The sequence below is a fragment of the Rattus norvegicus genome, chromosome 18 (genome assembly GCF_021556685.1).
Source record: "Rattus norvegicus strain SHRSP/BbbUtx chromosome 18, alternate assembly SHRSP_T2T, whole genome shotgun sequence".
NCBI classification, from domain to species: Eukaryota; Metazoa; Chordata; class Mammalia; order Rodentia; family Muridae; genus Rattus; species Rattus norvegicus.
Window position 1 is genome coordinate 83,714,955 of NC_141551.1, and position 16,811 is coordinate 83,731,765.

Genomic DNA, 16,811 nt, shown 5'->3' on the forward strand with positions numbered 1-16,811 from the left:
CTTAACCAGAAATATTTGAAGGGGAACTGACAGGTCTTGAGCCATGGTATCAACAGCGGGTTCAGACAGAACCTTAAAACTACTCTACATTACACACATTTTAATGAGTTTAGCAGTAGTCTGTACAGGTTATTGCAGTCTTTTGAGAATTCGTAACAGCTAAGCAGCTATTAGCATCTATTCTAGAGCTTTCCATCCTTAAGCAATTTACATCAAATGCCACAAAGTAACATCCCACTTCCTTTCATCAAGTATATATTTTAAGTTAATCAATTATACTGATTTTAGTTTAGCTTTCTCCTCAGATTTAAAATTTGACACATATAATAAAAGAATCAAAGCTTGTAAAATTAATGTTTGTGTAATATAAGAAAAGGATCAGTCATCATTTGAAAGGATGGTGCACTAAGTAGTGATTATTTTATTTCTATTATGCGCTGCTGGATGCTCCACAAACATGAAATATAGTTACATACTGTTTTTTAGATGAGGTAACTAGTAATAAGAGATGTTGTGACTAACATGGTGACCATTTGTCATGGGCCAGAGTTGATATGCGAATATGGACTTGGAAAGTTCATGCAAAGTTGTCCTTCATGTCTAGTTAACACTCTGTCACTCTTGAACAAATAACTATTGGAGAGTATCTCTGACTGTAGGATGATAATTTTTCTTTTCCATTATCATGATTATAGAAAACTCCCTTCTTAAATATCTGTAAACAATTTGGCAATTTGTACATATAAATCGGCTTAAAGCTATAGACGTAGTAGAGGTATTGTTATCTTTACTTGCAATGGTGAGTCACTTTAGTTCAATATGTCTTCCAACTTTCTATCTCAGAAGTTTAGATCGAAGCACCACAAATGTGTTCTAGAACAATGGGGAAATTGTTCTAGAGATGATAAATGTTTGTACATTCAAAGAGTCTATTTCCACTCATACCAGATAAACAATGACAGATGGTTAGTTGACTTGGGTATCTGCAGCACCAAAAAGCCCATTATAACATGGTATCAACTCACAGATACTGCATTACTGGGTATATTGTTCATGTTACATGGAACTACGTCACTGAACTGTCTCCTCTTCTCCAGCAATTGCTTACCATTTATAGAATCTCAAGTGCCTTATGAGTCTTGAAACGTTCTTGGAAGTTGTGCAAAACTCTGAGGCACCTTTCTCCATCCAAGAGAAATGTTCCAAATATATATAATTTTAAGAATGATTTTATAATCAGATCTTCTTATCATTCATTGACCATTAAACAGCACTCCACTCCTTTCTTCTCCTCCCCTCCCCTCCTCTCCCCTGTCCTCCCCTTCCCTTCCATCACCTCCATCTTAACTCTCTCCTCCCCTCTCCTTCCTTTCCTTCCACTCTCCCTTCCTCCTTTTATCCTGCTTTCTCCCTACTACCTACTTCTGCATTTGGTTCTCTTTTTGCTTTCCAGCATTCTACATAGAATAACATAGAATTACTCTTTAGTCCTGATCTCTTAATCTTTTACTTCCCAGTCTCCAGAACTGCATGCCAATAAGGATTGTCAATTATAAAAAGCTTTGTCACTAACATTTACTTTTTACAAAAGTACAAAGTGAGTAGCACCAGAGGACACTTGTATGTCTGTCATAGAATCTGTGCACTGTACGTGTTTTATTAGTTGTAAATAGGAACATTTACATATTTTACCTTTTATGCCATCTTCAAAACCTTACCCAAGAAATAAATATTAAACTATCACCTTTATCAATATTTTAGAGCCAATAATTAAAATTCTTAATTCACATGAATTATTATTCCAAAAGGAAAGTGGTTGTAATCCCAATTGATACAAAAAAAACTGTTGAGAAAATAAAAAGTGAAAATACATAGTACAGGTAGACATTTCAATTACTAACAGAAATTGTTTTCTAACAGTGTCATATTTTTAAGACAGGGCCAAATATCTTGTTTCTACACATCTTGCTTACTGGGTAACTATAAAACTATCTTTATCTATTTGTCAAAACACATCTGGTCATACTAGAGAAGAAAAAGATAGATTTTTCTGAATGATATAAATACAAGAACCCAAGCAAATTATTTATAGGATGCTACAAATTTTAAGAACAGTTAGTATTTTATGAAAGATACAGTGTTGGGTGTAAATGGGAGATGGTCTCATATTATGATGTTATTAGACACTGTAAAGTCCCAACTTCAAAACTATAGTTTTATTTATGAAGAAATTTCTGGTGTGTGTGTGTGTGTGTGTGTGTGTGTGTGTGTGTGTGTGTATGTGTGTGTCTGTGTGTATACATATACTTATAAGTTTCTGTAAGCTTTCTAATTTTAATTTCTTCAAGAACACATGTTTGGTCATGGTACCATTTAGCTGAGTAGTTCAGGGACAAGCCAGATGCAGCTTAGGGCCTCCTCAGATCACTGTTCACCCTATGGCTGATCATGTATATCTTTGTAGTCAATACCTGCTTTTAACTTCTCTTTTATCCCTGGGCACTTTTAAGCTTCTTTCATACTTGATGAATTCATTAATTGGGGTGATGGGGTTTGGTTTTGGCTCATGTCTTGAGGGCACAGTCTATAGTGTACAGAGATAAGAGGAGTAGATTTCACCTGTGGCAGCAGGGGGATAAGGCTGCTTGCTCATATGTAGGTGGATCAGAAAGAAGAAACAGTCTCTGAATGGCCTTTCCTTCAGGCTCTGCTCCAGACTTTGTCTCCATATCTCCTCCTATGAATATTTTTGTTCCCCCTTCTAAGAGGGACTGAAACATCCTCACTTTGGGAGTCCTTCTTGTTGAGCTTATTGTGGACTGTGGATTGTATCTTGGGTAATCTGAGCTTTTGGGCTAATATTCACTTAGTAGTGAATGCATACCATATGTGTTTTTTTGTGATTGGGTTACCTGACTCAGGATAATATTTTCTAGTTCCATCTATTTGCCTATGAATTTCATGAAGTCATTGTTTTTAATAGCTGAGTAGTACCCCATTATGTAAATATACTACATTTTCTGTATCCATCCCTCTGTTGAAAGACAACTGGGTTATTTCCATCTTCTGGCTATTATAAATAAGGCTGCTATGAACATAGTGGAGGATGTGTACTTGTTATATGTTCGAGCATCTTTTGGGTATATGCCCAGGAGTGGAATACCTGGGTCCTCAAGTAGTACTATGTCCAATTTTCTGAGAAACCTCCAGACTGATTTCCAGAGTGGTTGTACCAGCTTGCAGTCCCACAAACAATGGAGGAGTGTTCCTCTTTCTCCACATCCTTGCCCGCATCTGTTGTCACCTGAGTTTTTATCTTAGCTATTCTGACTGGTGTGAGGTGGAATCTCAGGGTTGTTTAGATTTGCATTTCCCTTATGACTAAGGATGTTGAACATGTCTTTAGGAGTTTCTCAGCCATTTGATATTTCTCAGTTGAGAATTCTTTGTTTAGCTTTGCACCTCATTTTTAATATGGTTATTTCATTTTCTGGAGTCTAATTTCTTGAGTTCTTTGTCTATATTGGATATTAGCCATTTATCAGATGTAAAATTGGTAAAGACCTTTTCCCAATATGTTGGTTGCCATTTTGTCCTAATGACAGTGTCCTTTGCCTTACAGAAGCTTTGCAATTTTATGAAGTCCCATTTGTTGATTCTTGATCTTAGAGCAAAAGCCATTGGTGTTCTGTTCAGGAAATTTTCTCCAGTGCCCCTATGTTCTAGCCTCTTCCCTACTTTTTCCTCTACTTGTTTGAGTGTATCTGGTTTGATGTGGAAGTTCTTGATCCACTTGGACTTAAGCTTTGTACAGAGCAATAAGAATGGATTGATTTGCATTCTTCTACATGCTGACACCAGTTGAACCAGCACCATTTGTTGAAAATGGTTTATTTTTTCCACTGGATCAGATCTAGCCTGTGTTTGCGTGCGTGCGTGTGTGTGTGTGTGTGTGTGTGTGTGTGTGTGTGTGTGTGTGTGTGTGTGTGTGTGTTTATACAGCCAGCAAACCCAGACAATATTGCTGATGTCAAGAAGTGAATGCTGACAGGTATAGCTGTCTCCTGAGAGGCTCTGTCAGAACTTGACAAATATAGAAATGGATGCTTACAGCCAATGATTGAACAGAGAACAGGATCCCCATTGGAGGAGTTAGAGAAAGAATTGAAGGAGCTGAAGGGGTTTACAACCCCATAAGAAAAACAATACCAACCAACCAGAGCTCCCAGGGACTAAACCACCATCCAAAGAGTACAGATGGATAGACCCATGGCTACAGTTGCATATGTAGCAGAGAATGGCCTTGTTAGTCACCAATAGGAGGAGAAGCCCTTAGTCCTGCCAAGGCTTGATGCCCCACTATAGGGGAATGTCAGGGGGGAGGCAGGAAGGGGTTGGTGTATGGGTTAGGGAACACTTTTATACAAGCAGGGGAAGGAGGATGGGATAGGGGGCTTATGGATGGGAAACCGGGAAAAGGGATAACATTTGAAATGTAAATAAATAAAAAATATCCAGAAAAAAAAAAGAAAGAAAAGAAAAAGAAATAAGAGACAGGTCAGAAAGTGGGGCCAGCCTGTAAGGCAAGGCTCACTTCCCCGTGACCTACTAACAAATAGGCTCACCTTCTATTGGCTATAAAACAGCTCAAAACAGCGCCACCAGCTGGAAGCAAACTACTTCACACCCTTTCTCCCAAGACTCAGCATTAAACTCAGAAAATGGAGCCTAAAGGTATAAGCCAGAGGCAGAGCATAGCTATAAAGAGTCAGTTTCTTCAGGATATATCAGGAGAGATGAGCAAACTGTAACATTTACATTGGCATAGAAGTTCTGGCTAACTTGGGACCATAGATAGAAACTTTCTTTTTGAAGACTTAAACAAAATAACTCTGATCTGCACCTTGACTCTGAAAACCCAACTTGACCCACTCACTGTCCTGTTGGAATCAGTATTCCACAGCAAATTATAAGACAAACTTACTTCCAAGAAGAAAATAGCCAGTATGAATTCCTATGCATAACAAATTCATGCTACCATTAAATATATTCATATTACAAAAGTTTTCATCAATTTTTTTTTAAAAAGGTGATTCTGTAGAAATGTGTAGTCATCTTTGTACCACTGCTACTTTGAAGACCCAATCAGTCTCTATGGCAACAGTCACACATTCATTAATTCATGCAAAAATAAGTTACTAAGCTCCTACTACGTGCTTATGTCATTTCTCTTTCAGAGAAAACCAAATCCTGGCCACTAATAAGATTTTAATTAGGCATGTATTAAACACTGGATAAGAAATACAGATGGGGAATTTTTTTTTTCAGAGCTGGGGACCGAACCCAGGGCCTTGCGCTTCCTAGGTAAGCGCTCTAACACTGAGCTAAATCCCCAGCCCCAGATGGGGAATTTTTTTTGAGTAATTCAAGTAAGACAGTGATATGATTTGCCCATAACAGGAATACTCTCACTATATACCAAGGTTACATTGTGATTTCTGAGAGAATAAAACATTAAACTCAGAGAAGAACCTACAGAGGCAGGTGGAATGGACATTGGCTTATGAGAGTATGGTAACTGCAGGTTGCTGATAAGTAGGGTAGAATTCGGAACTTATGACAATGTACAACCAGTAATATCCATTGATAAAACTTGCATGAACTGGAGGAGCAAAGGAAGGTCAACATATTCCAGACAAAAGAGGAGATATTCAATTACACTTCTTAGGTATGAAAAAGAAACCAAAAGCAATCTACAGATTCAATGCAATCCCCATCAAAATACCAATCCAATTCTTCAAAGAGTTAGACAGAACAATTTGCAAATTCATCTGGAATAACAAAAAACCCAGGATAGCTAAAGCTATCCTCAACAATAAAAGGACTTCAGGGGGAATCACTATCCCTGAACTCAAGCAGTATTACAGAGCAATAGTGATAAAAACTGCATGGTATTGGTACAGAGACAGACAGATAGACCAATGGAATAGAATTGAAGACCCAGAAATGAACCCACACACCTATGGTCACTTGATTTTTGACAAAGGAGCCAAAACCATCCAATGGAAAAAAGATAGCATTTTCAGCAATGGTGCTGGTTCAAATGGAGGGCAACATGTAGAAGAATGCAGATCGATCCATGCTTATCACCCTGTACAAAGCTTAAGTCCAAGTGGATCAAGGACCTCCACATCAAACCAGACACACTCAAACTAATAGAAGAAAAACTAGGGAAACATCTGGAACACATGGGCACTGGAAAAAATTTCCTGAACAAAACACCAATGGCTTATGCTCTAAGATCAAGAATCGACAAATGGGATCTCATAAAACTGCAAAGCTTCTGTAAGGCAAAGGAAACTGTGGTTAGGACAAAACGGCAACCAACAGATTGGGAAAAGATCTTTACCAATCCTACAACAGATAGAGGCCTTATATCCAAAATATACAAAGAACTCAAGAAGTTAGACCGCAGGGAAACAAATAACCCTATTAAAAAATGGGGTTCAGAGCTAAACAAAGAATTCACAGCTGAGGAATGCCGAATGGCTGAGAAACACCTAAAGAAATGTTCAACATCTTTAGTCATAAGGGAAATGCAAATCAAAACAACCCTGAGATTTCACCTCACACCAGTGCGATTGGCTAAGATCAAAAACTCAGGTGACAGCAGATGCTGGCGAGGATGTGGAGAAAGAGGAACATTCCTCCATTGTTGGTGGGATTGCAGACTGGTAAAACCATTCTGGAAATCAGTCTGGAGGTTCCTCAGAAAATTGGACATTGAACTGCCTGAGGATCCAGCTATACCTCTCTTGGGCATATACCCAAAAGATGCCTCAACATATAAAAGAGACACGTGCTCCACTATGTTCATCGCAGCCTTATTTATAATAGCCAGAAACTGGAAAGAACCCAGATGCCCTTCAACAGAGGAATGGATACAGAAAATGTGGTACATCTACACAATGGAATATTACTCAGCTATCAAAAACAACGAGTTTATGAAATTCGTAGGCAAATGGTTGGAACTGGAAAATATCATCCTGAGTGAGCTAACCCAATCACAGAAAGACATACATGGTATGCACTCATTGATAAGTGGCTATTAGCCCAAATGCTTGAATTACCCTAGATCCCTAGAACAAACGAAACTCAAGACGGATGATCAAAATGTGAATGCTTCACTCCTTCTTTAAATGAGGAAAAAGAATACCCTTGGCAGGGAAGGGAGAGGCAAAGATTAAAACAGAGACTGAAGGAACACCCATTCAGAGCCTGCCCCACATGTGGCCCATACATATACAGCCACCCAATTAGACAAGATGGATGAAGCAAAGAAGTGCAGACCGACAGGAGCCGGATGTAGATCGCTCCTGAGAGACACAGCCAGAATACAGCAAATACAGAGGCGAATGCCAGCAGCAAACCACTGAACTGAGAATAGGTCCCCTATTGAAGGAATCAGAGAAAGAAATGGAAGAGCTTGAAGGGGCTCGAGACCCCAAAAGTACAACAATGCCAAGCAACCAGAGCTTCCAGGGACTAAGCCACTACCTAAAGACTATACATGGACTGACCCTGGACTCTGACCCCATAGGTAGCAATGAATATCCTAGTAAGAGCACCAGTGGAAGGGGAAGCCCTGGGTCCTGCTAAGACTGAACCCCCAGTGAACTAGTCTATGGGGGGAGGGCGGCAATGGGGGGAGGGTTGGGAGGGGAACACCCATAAGGAAGGGGAGGGGGGAGGGGGATGTTTGCCCAGAAACCGGGAAAGGGAATAACACTCGAAATTTATATAAGAAATACTCAAGTTAATAAAAAAAAAAAAAGAAAGCAAGGGTGCCAGGAAATAAAGTACTGAGGAGAAATAAGAAGCAGAATAGTGGTCAAATTGCGGCCAGAGACTCAGAAGAAAGGTTGAAAGTATTGTTTCTGCAGAGGTCGATCTGTAAATTTAACAAGGTTCTTAGGTACTAAATACTTGTAGTCAAAATTCACAGTCACTTACCAGTGCCAAAGTCATTCTTCAATTTTTCTGAGCTTAGAGTTTAAGCATAATGTTTTAAAAAGAAGTCTTCACTTCCAAGAGTAGGTCCACATGTTGACTGAAAAACTGAACACATATGCTCTAAATCTGTGGTAATGCTACTCCACTCAGTCACGGCCCTGGGTCTTCTTCCAGCTAAAGATCTTTTTCACCTTGGTTATAAGAAATATTAACCTGTAACGAAGTCATTTATAGTAGAATATTTTAAAAGTTGGATATGAATCAAACAAGCCTTCAAGCACTTAGCAGTAAGACCAGTCTCCAAAAGTTACTTGTCATCTATCTTTCAAATAAGTCCAAGGTGCTAAAGAAAGACACAGGGATAAGTTTTTAAACTTGTGTACCATATTGTCTTGTGGTTAAGAGTTCTGGACCCATCATGGGAAGATAGTTAATTTCTCTACTGAATTGCAGTGACTGCGTTGGGTCATAGTTTCTTAATTGAGTTAACTGAGCTGACCTTTCCGTTAGCATCAGCTAAATATACAACTACTTATGAAGTATTCATGATAATTGTAGGCCCTGGTCTCATTCCCAACATTCCACAGGAACCAGACCCATTGCAACCCTGGGCTATTGCTTGTGTTCTGCCTGATATTTCTCTTCTAGAATAGTCTGACCTACAACTACACATCCAGCACCAGTGTGACACACAGACAGTGCCAACTATCTTAAACAGGGACAAATGATACTCAGTAATGTTTTCACAAAAAAAAATAAGAGAGGATTACTCTTTTATTAATCTGTAAAGCATTGGAATGTTGAACTGATCACTTAGTTTAGTAGCAACATTTTAAAGCCACTCCAAATCAGGCTTTTCATATGTTCTGGTCTGTTACTTTCTTCTATAAAGTCACACCAAATGAACAGAACTTGATACCAGAAAGTGGTGGAAATTTTAGCACTCACCATAAAAAATCTGCTTTGAATGTGTCTCCTGACCCCTAGAGAGATGCTAATAAATTCACCTGTAAAACTTTTTCTGTTCTATTCTACTTCTAAAAGCCTCCTCCGTGCAGTTTTCCCCAGGAGAAAACGAACCAACCTGTATAAAATTTAAAATACTGTCATGTTCATCTGCTACTTTTTTGTAACTTTTGTTGAAACATTCATCCATCCTTGAAAAGCAGAAACATACATTTGGGATGTCCTTGTTGCAAGTAACAGTGAGGTAAGTACTTGTCCTTAGTACTTACATCAAGAGAAAACGCCCCACTGAACTTCATTGTCTGTCTTAGGACTATAAAAGACTGACATTGTCTTCACTGAAAACACTGAAAGTAATGGACCTGAATGGATGAGTGATAACATATCCTGAATCATTACAGCGGTAGCAATTTCTTTGCCACCAATGGGCTTTATTGTCTTACTCACATAACATTTTTATAGCTGTACGTCATTTACTGAATAGAATACAGTAGTGCCAATGTATCAAGTATATACCAAGTTATATCTTAGGTAGAGAATGGAAACATGTAAGATCACAGATTGCATGTGCTACTAAAGAGGCAACAGAAGTAACTCATGCACAGAAATGCATGTGGAAAGCATTGACTTTCTCCTCTCTATCCCATGGGGGTGCAGCACTCCAGAAATGTGATAAGGACTATTTTGATCATCATTAACAGTTAAACACAAATCTCTACAAAAATCCAAATTGACTATTGTTTTAGTTAGCATTATTATTACTGTTATAAAACACCATGGTCAAAAACAACCTGTGGAGGCAAGGAATGATTTGGCGGAAATATTGTGAGACACAGTCCATTGAGGGAAGGCAAGGCAGGAACCTGGAAGCAAGAGCCATGAAAAGTTTCTGCTTACTGGCTTCCTACTCATATCTTGTTCAGCTTGCTTTCTTATAAAACCCAGGACCACCATAACAGAAGTGGTATCACTCGCAATGGAATGGGTCCTCCCCTACCAATAATTAAGAAAGTGGTCTGCAGTCTAGACACACACACACACACACACACACACACACACACACACACACACACACACATACACACATACACACACAAACACACACTTCCAGATGATGATTTTAAGTTCTAGATACAAAAAAAAATACACTGAAAATTACTGGAACTTCAAATCAAAAGCAACAGTTTCTACTCTGAAACTTTTTTCATCTCTCAAATGACTTTATTTTAGAAGATAAAACCTTGTCTGTTCACCTTTGGAGGCAGATAACTGGAACCCTTATCTGATCATATCTTGTTAAACATATGACATATGCTGTGCTTTCTAAATAACACAGGAATTTGCAAAGTTATCCCCATTCAAACTTTCATCATGTTGCATGGGGCATCATCTCTGTCATGTAGTGATGGCCGCCAGGCCTCCTAATCTCCCCTTCTGTTTGCTGCTCATACCTTCTCTAACAAATTGTATTTTGTCATGACATTTGAAATTTTTCAATAGATGCTCAATGCTACTGATATAAACACTCTAAGGTCTTGACTTCATTATAAGGTTCATATCTACAAATGTATCTCTAGGTACTTTAGCACATTCTCTTCTGACAGGTTCTGAAATTATTTCACTCACCCCCTCTCACTGTCCATGTTCTTATTCAAATATCTCTTTGTCAACCACCCTCCTTTTCCCTAAAATCTTACTCTGAGAATTCTCTATCTTCTTCCAAGTCTTGATTTAAGCCTTAGTTTCTCAGGAAGACTAGATCATTGTTTAGCATTGCTTCTCTATTACATACCCAAGGAACACCTTATACCTCCTAATTAAATTGCATACTCTTGCTTATTATAATTACTTAGCACCATTACCCTCCCTGCAATATAACTACCAAAAGAAATATAACTCCGTCTACCACAGCTTACCTGGAATCTGTCTTTATACCTTACTCAAATAACTATAATAACAAATGTAGCAAATCACATATTCTGAGGTTTTCTTGTTCTTTTTTTTTCTTCAGATAAACCATAAGCACAACCTACATAATCAGTAAAACACAGTAAAGGACATTGGAAGAATAACTGAAAATGGCAGATTTTCAAAGGCACTGAAGACAGACCCACTCAGCGTAGACCCTGAATCCTTGTCCTCTAAAGGAAAGTGGGACATTTATTTTCTCCTCTAGCATCTAATTTCTGTTATTGACTACTGCAATATTTAACTGGCCAACATGAATCAGTTTGAAAGTCCTTGGCAATCAGAGTGCTGAGCTTTTGAACAAATATATTTTGCTTAAGTTGTATCCAGGCGATTATGCTAAGAATCGTGCCTTTGAGAAGAGCCGATAATGAGTAATGAGAGAATTAAAGTGAGAACATAAAAACACGAGAAACCAAGAGAAGGCCATGTAGAAGGGAATTAAGGAAAAACACATTAGTCTAGTACAACTTTTCTTTCTCTTTCTCCTGAGTGAGTTCAATGGCAGCCTGATAACAAAGTATTTGAACAGCTCTAAGTACATCATTGAGAGTGACAGGGCTATTTATTCTATGTTTCTAACCACTGTCTGAGCAGTTTGCCAAATAAGGAAGCTCTAATGCACTGAAATAGGTACAACTAAAATTAGTTTTATGATGTCTGCCCCTCCTTTACTCCCGACATTACATCAGACTCTCATTCCACACAGTAGAGAAATTCGATGAGCTGACTTGACACAGAATCATTCATTTTCTTCCTGGTTTATTTGTGGTTCACGTACATCACATCCACCTTCATGTACATCTGTCTCTTTGCTGTTCTCCACTCTCCAACCTTTTCTAAACTAGTGATTTCACTATTTATCGATGACGCTTAAGGAAAATCAATGTCTCTGCATTGACTAATTCTCATACTCATGAAAGCTTGACCCCACTCCTCCACTACACTAGGATTCTCTGCTTCACATTACAGTGATACTTTACATGCTGACCTGAAAAGACTTAGGCAAGACTGTAACTTTATAGCTGCTTATGAAAATGTCCTTGTGTAGTGTCTCCCTAAGAGGGTTGTGAATCTGAAAAGCTCAGTACGTGCTGGTTGTACAGTCTCACTTCTGCAGAAGAAATGCCCATTCCTTTTAAAAAATATCATCGCACAGATCTATGGCTTTGCAAAGAAATACTTCAAACTGGATTACCTAAAAAGGATTTACAAATTAAGAGTATAGGTTTCAATTTGACTAAATGAAATACAAAAGGTTTTTTGTTTGTTTGTTTGTTTGTTTGTTTTGCCTGGTTAAAATTATTTTTCTCCTTTCAGCCTAACATTTTATCAGTGATTCATATAAAGCTATTTTGAGAGCCTCTTATTTCCACTTGCATTAAAAAGTCCACTCTGATATCAAAATATGTTTGGAAGGGTAAACTTCTCCAATATCAATTTCTTTGTGTTAGCGCTGTATTCTTTGTTTGTTTTCTTAATATTCCCATCTTCAGCATTAAAATATCAAAATACTCATCCAATAATAAAGGTCTATCATAATCTAATCAATTTTATTTTTCCTGTTGCTTTGAATCATTCTTAAATTCTATTTCATCGAGTTGGTTCGTTTCTTTCCCTTCCTCATAGTTTTGCATAAAAATTTTCCTTGTGGTGTGCCATGTCTTTTCATATATTTTGAATATCTATTCCTGCCCTTGTTTTAGAATATTTGATCTAAAATAAATGCTTTTAAGTTTTTTAATTTTGTTTAGCAAGTGAACTATCAACTGTAACAATACATTGTAGTTTAAACACATTTACCCACATCATTTAATCACAAGATCAACAGGTTTCTCAATGATCTGGAAACAAAATTTCTGCTATATTCTTCCTATGGCTTTCAGTGTTGTCCTAGAGGGCACACAGTTGTAGTATGCCAGAAGGTATGGAAGACAGATAAATACTGATCTAAATAGACTCTGAGGAGAAAAAAAATAAGCCTAGCACTTAGAAAACAGAAGCAAGAAGTAGTCAGTTCAAGGCCAGGCTCAGCTGTGTAGCAAGAACCTATTACAAACTATTTAAAAAAAGTGGAATAATGAAAGAGGAATGGGGAGAACAGAAGGAACAAGAGAAAAATGGAGTGAGAAGGGGGAGGAAGGAAGGAGTAAAAGAAGATCATTGAGAATCTCACAATTTCACGGATTAAAACTTATTTACATGTCATTATTCCATCATGGGAAATTAAAGTCTGCCATTCAGAAAAGTGGATGCACTTCTGGAGAGACATCTCTGCCACAGGGAGAGGACCGAGCTGTTTTTTATGCACTTGGGACAGTCCTTTGACTACATGGGTTTTACTATTGACTCTCACCACATGCATCTCTTACTGGCGTAAACAGAGTGCTTTTCAAGTATCAGGGCTCATAAGCGACATTTTCCTGTGCCTGGATTGCATTCAGCTCCTCACAGCATTCGCTAGCTGGGGTGTCTGAATGCAGATATTCTGAGACGTAGGAAAGCATAAGCACCATATGCTTCAGGCAATGGCTGTGAGGAAACAGCTGCCATGATGTTGGAGGCACCGTTTTGTTCTCAGTGAGACAGAAGGTCTATTCACTCCTTGTGACAAGAGTTCAGGAAGGAGGTAGAAGGCCTATACTGTCTTTCTTTTGAATCATTCAAGTCATTTCTCACATCCACAGTAGAAAAATAACTGTTTCCTCCAAGAAACATCTAATTCTGGAGAAGATTGTGTATCCTTGAAAATCAGCACACCACCAGTTTAGACAATTGTATTTTCTGAAAAATCTCAATGGAAAGAGTTCAAATGATGGTGACAACTACATATCCTGAAGTAAGTCCATTCAGATAGAGGATGCTTGACTATATAAAACTAAATTAAGAAACATGAAGAAAAGCACTATAATTAAATAAAAAACAGCATGGGCCCAGCAAGATGCAATTTTGAAAGGTTTAAAGGATACATGGGACTTAACAAAAGCCTGCTGGGTGACAATGAGGGTCTATACACCATGCAGGTGGCTGTTTTAAAAGATAAGCCTGGAAATTAATAGCTGTTCCAAAACAGATGTCTATTAAGAGTCAGGATGCTTTCAAAGATGTTAGAAAATCCAATTCAAAAGCAATTGTGTGACAGGTTTGTTTGCTCCAAAGTAGCAAGTGAAATTATGATTATAGCTAGGAAAATAACTAGAATAATTTCCCCTGTCATATCTAATCAACTTGTATAGAAGACTCACCAGGCCCAACATCCAGCTATAAAGCACTACTTGCTCTCCCCTGAAATGTTAAATAGCATCATTCTTGTCATTCTTCATTTTTCCCTACCCCCAATATAAGCTTTTCATACTACAATTAGAATGATATTAAAATGTCTGTATCCCTGACTTATAGTATTTAGAGAGCAACAAAAGACAAACTTGTATTCAAAATGAATGTCAATTACCATTGATCCTTTTGTTTCCTAAATTGGAAAGAGTTGGCTTGTAATGGTAGTTCAATTGGCCTTTAAAGTTAAAACCATATAGAAGGGACAGTGTCCAAGGATATGTACATTTAAGTGATCTGATTATATAACACTCATCTCTGCTAGGGATTAGAGCATCCAGAAATTACTAAATGATGCACACGTCACTGATAGTCCCTGGGACTGTATTACCACATATCTTTTATTGTGTTCTGTCATGAAGCCAGAAACACATCTTTCCACAATACAGAACCCGGTAGCCTGATATGATCTTTCCCACCAAAGCCTACTGAAGATTTTCATTTGCAAAGTAAAGAAGCTCAGAACCAAACACCTTCTAAGTACTATGATATATTCAACATACTTGCTTCTTCATTTATTGATTGTTATTTGGAGGTATTCCTTACTGGCCTCAACTCATGATCCTCTGATCATAGCCTTCCAAGTTCCGGAATTATAGGCATGCACTACCAACACAACCGTGCTTTATCATTAATAGTCATATTTTTTTTAAAATACAATAATTTCCCTATACTTTTTGAGGGATGTTTGAGCTGTCCCCTGACAAATGGATACCTAAGAATTTCACTGATATAATAGACTCTCAATTTCTCTTGGATTGATCTCACACCTTTTGAAGTTATTGTTTTTGTAAAGGTGTCCCAACATGCTTAAAACTTCTTGCTTACCCACCTAGTCTCATCTAGTGCATCAATATGTCTTTTGCCAGCAACAGATTTTCTAGCTCTCTTGAGACTATGACAAATCTCAGAGGAGTGAAAATAGGCCTGGGGCAAGAAATAAATTGTTCCACATAATTGTGAGCTTCCCCTCATTTTCTTTCTGACAGGAATGAACAAGATTATGTTTTCTAGATCAATAGCCACATAGTGCATGAATAAACTGTGTTAATATGCAGCGAGGGCTTCTTCTTGGATAAGTCTTCTGTAGTTAATGTTGTCTGTCATGGCTCATCCAGGTTTTTATATGAACCAAATTGATAAATTAAGAGGAGATATGTTAGCAATTACTATTTTGGCATGCTTTATATCATGTTGGAAAGCTCTAAGTTCTACAGTCTACCCCATGCCAGATATTCAGTGTTGCTCTGATTCATAAACTTGATATGTAGATCCAAGTAATGAGGCTTCAGTTTTACCTTCCACACTATAGTAGTTTTACTCTATGGATGAAATGTATGGGATTTAAGCACAGTCATTATGGATTGTCTGGACAGCTAGATAAGGAGATGATAGATGCATATAAATATAGATGATAATTAGGTAGATAAGTGTTGGAGTGTGGGTGGATAGATGAAATATAGACAGATGTGTGCCTGTGGGTGTGTGGGGGGGGGGGCAAAGACACAGAGAGAGACAGAGAGAAAGATGCTTAGGTAGCTGATAAACAGATTGTAATATCAGAATAATAGAAATACAGCCAACACTTGAGTTCTCATTACTTGATATTAGGGTAACAGAATATAATCTAAAAATTTCTTTAATGGCTGGTAAATATTCCTGCACTCAAATATAGGACTTGTGGTACACCTAGCCTTATAAATTCAAATTTAGTATGGACTATCTTGAAAGGTAGGTGTATTTCACTAGTTGAAGCTCTAAGAGGATACTGTATTCTCCAGGTATTTTCTGATAAGAACTTGGTCCAGAGGTAAACTCTAAGCCCAAGCACTAGATAGAAACACTGAGAAAATGATTTTGATGTTTAAAGGAATATTTTCCTTGATTCTCTGGATTGTCTCTTCTAATATTTCATTTAAATAACCTTTCAAGGTTGTCCATCTTACTTCCAGAAAGATGGCAGGCTACTAACCCGATTCATAGTTCTTTTGCATCAGCCCTTTTTCTGCCACGGAAGACTTGTTAAAGTGTGCTGTAATTGCATCTGTCTTGCTTGATACCCTGAGTATCCTTTTCTTACCTAATAATAAAACAATATCCAATAAAAAAGAACTCAAACTAATTATACTAAGAGGTGACTCTGACAGTAGAGATCTAATTAGATCATGCATTAGTCACATGACAAAAAATAGTAATTGCTCTATCAGTTTCCTGTCCCGTGGACTTCTTTGCATCCGAAATACTGTCTGGGTTTGGTGACTGTATATGGGATGGACCTCCAAGTGGGGCAGTCTCTGGATGGCCTTTCCTTCAGTCTCTGCTCCATACTTTATCTCCATATCTCCTCCTATTAGTATTTTTGTTCCCCTTTCTAAGAAGGACTGAAGCATTCACAATTTGGTCTTTCTTCTTTTTGAGCTTCACATGGTCTGTGAATTGCATCTTGGGTATTCTGAGCTTTTGGACTAATATTCACTTATCAGTGAGTGCATATCATATGTGTTCTTTTGGGATTGGGTTCCCTCACTCAG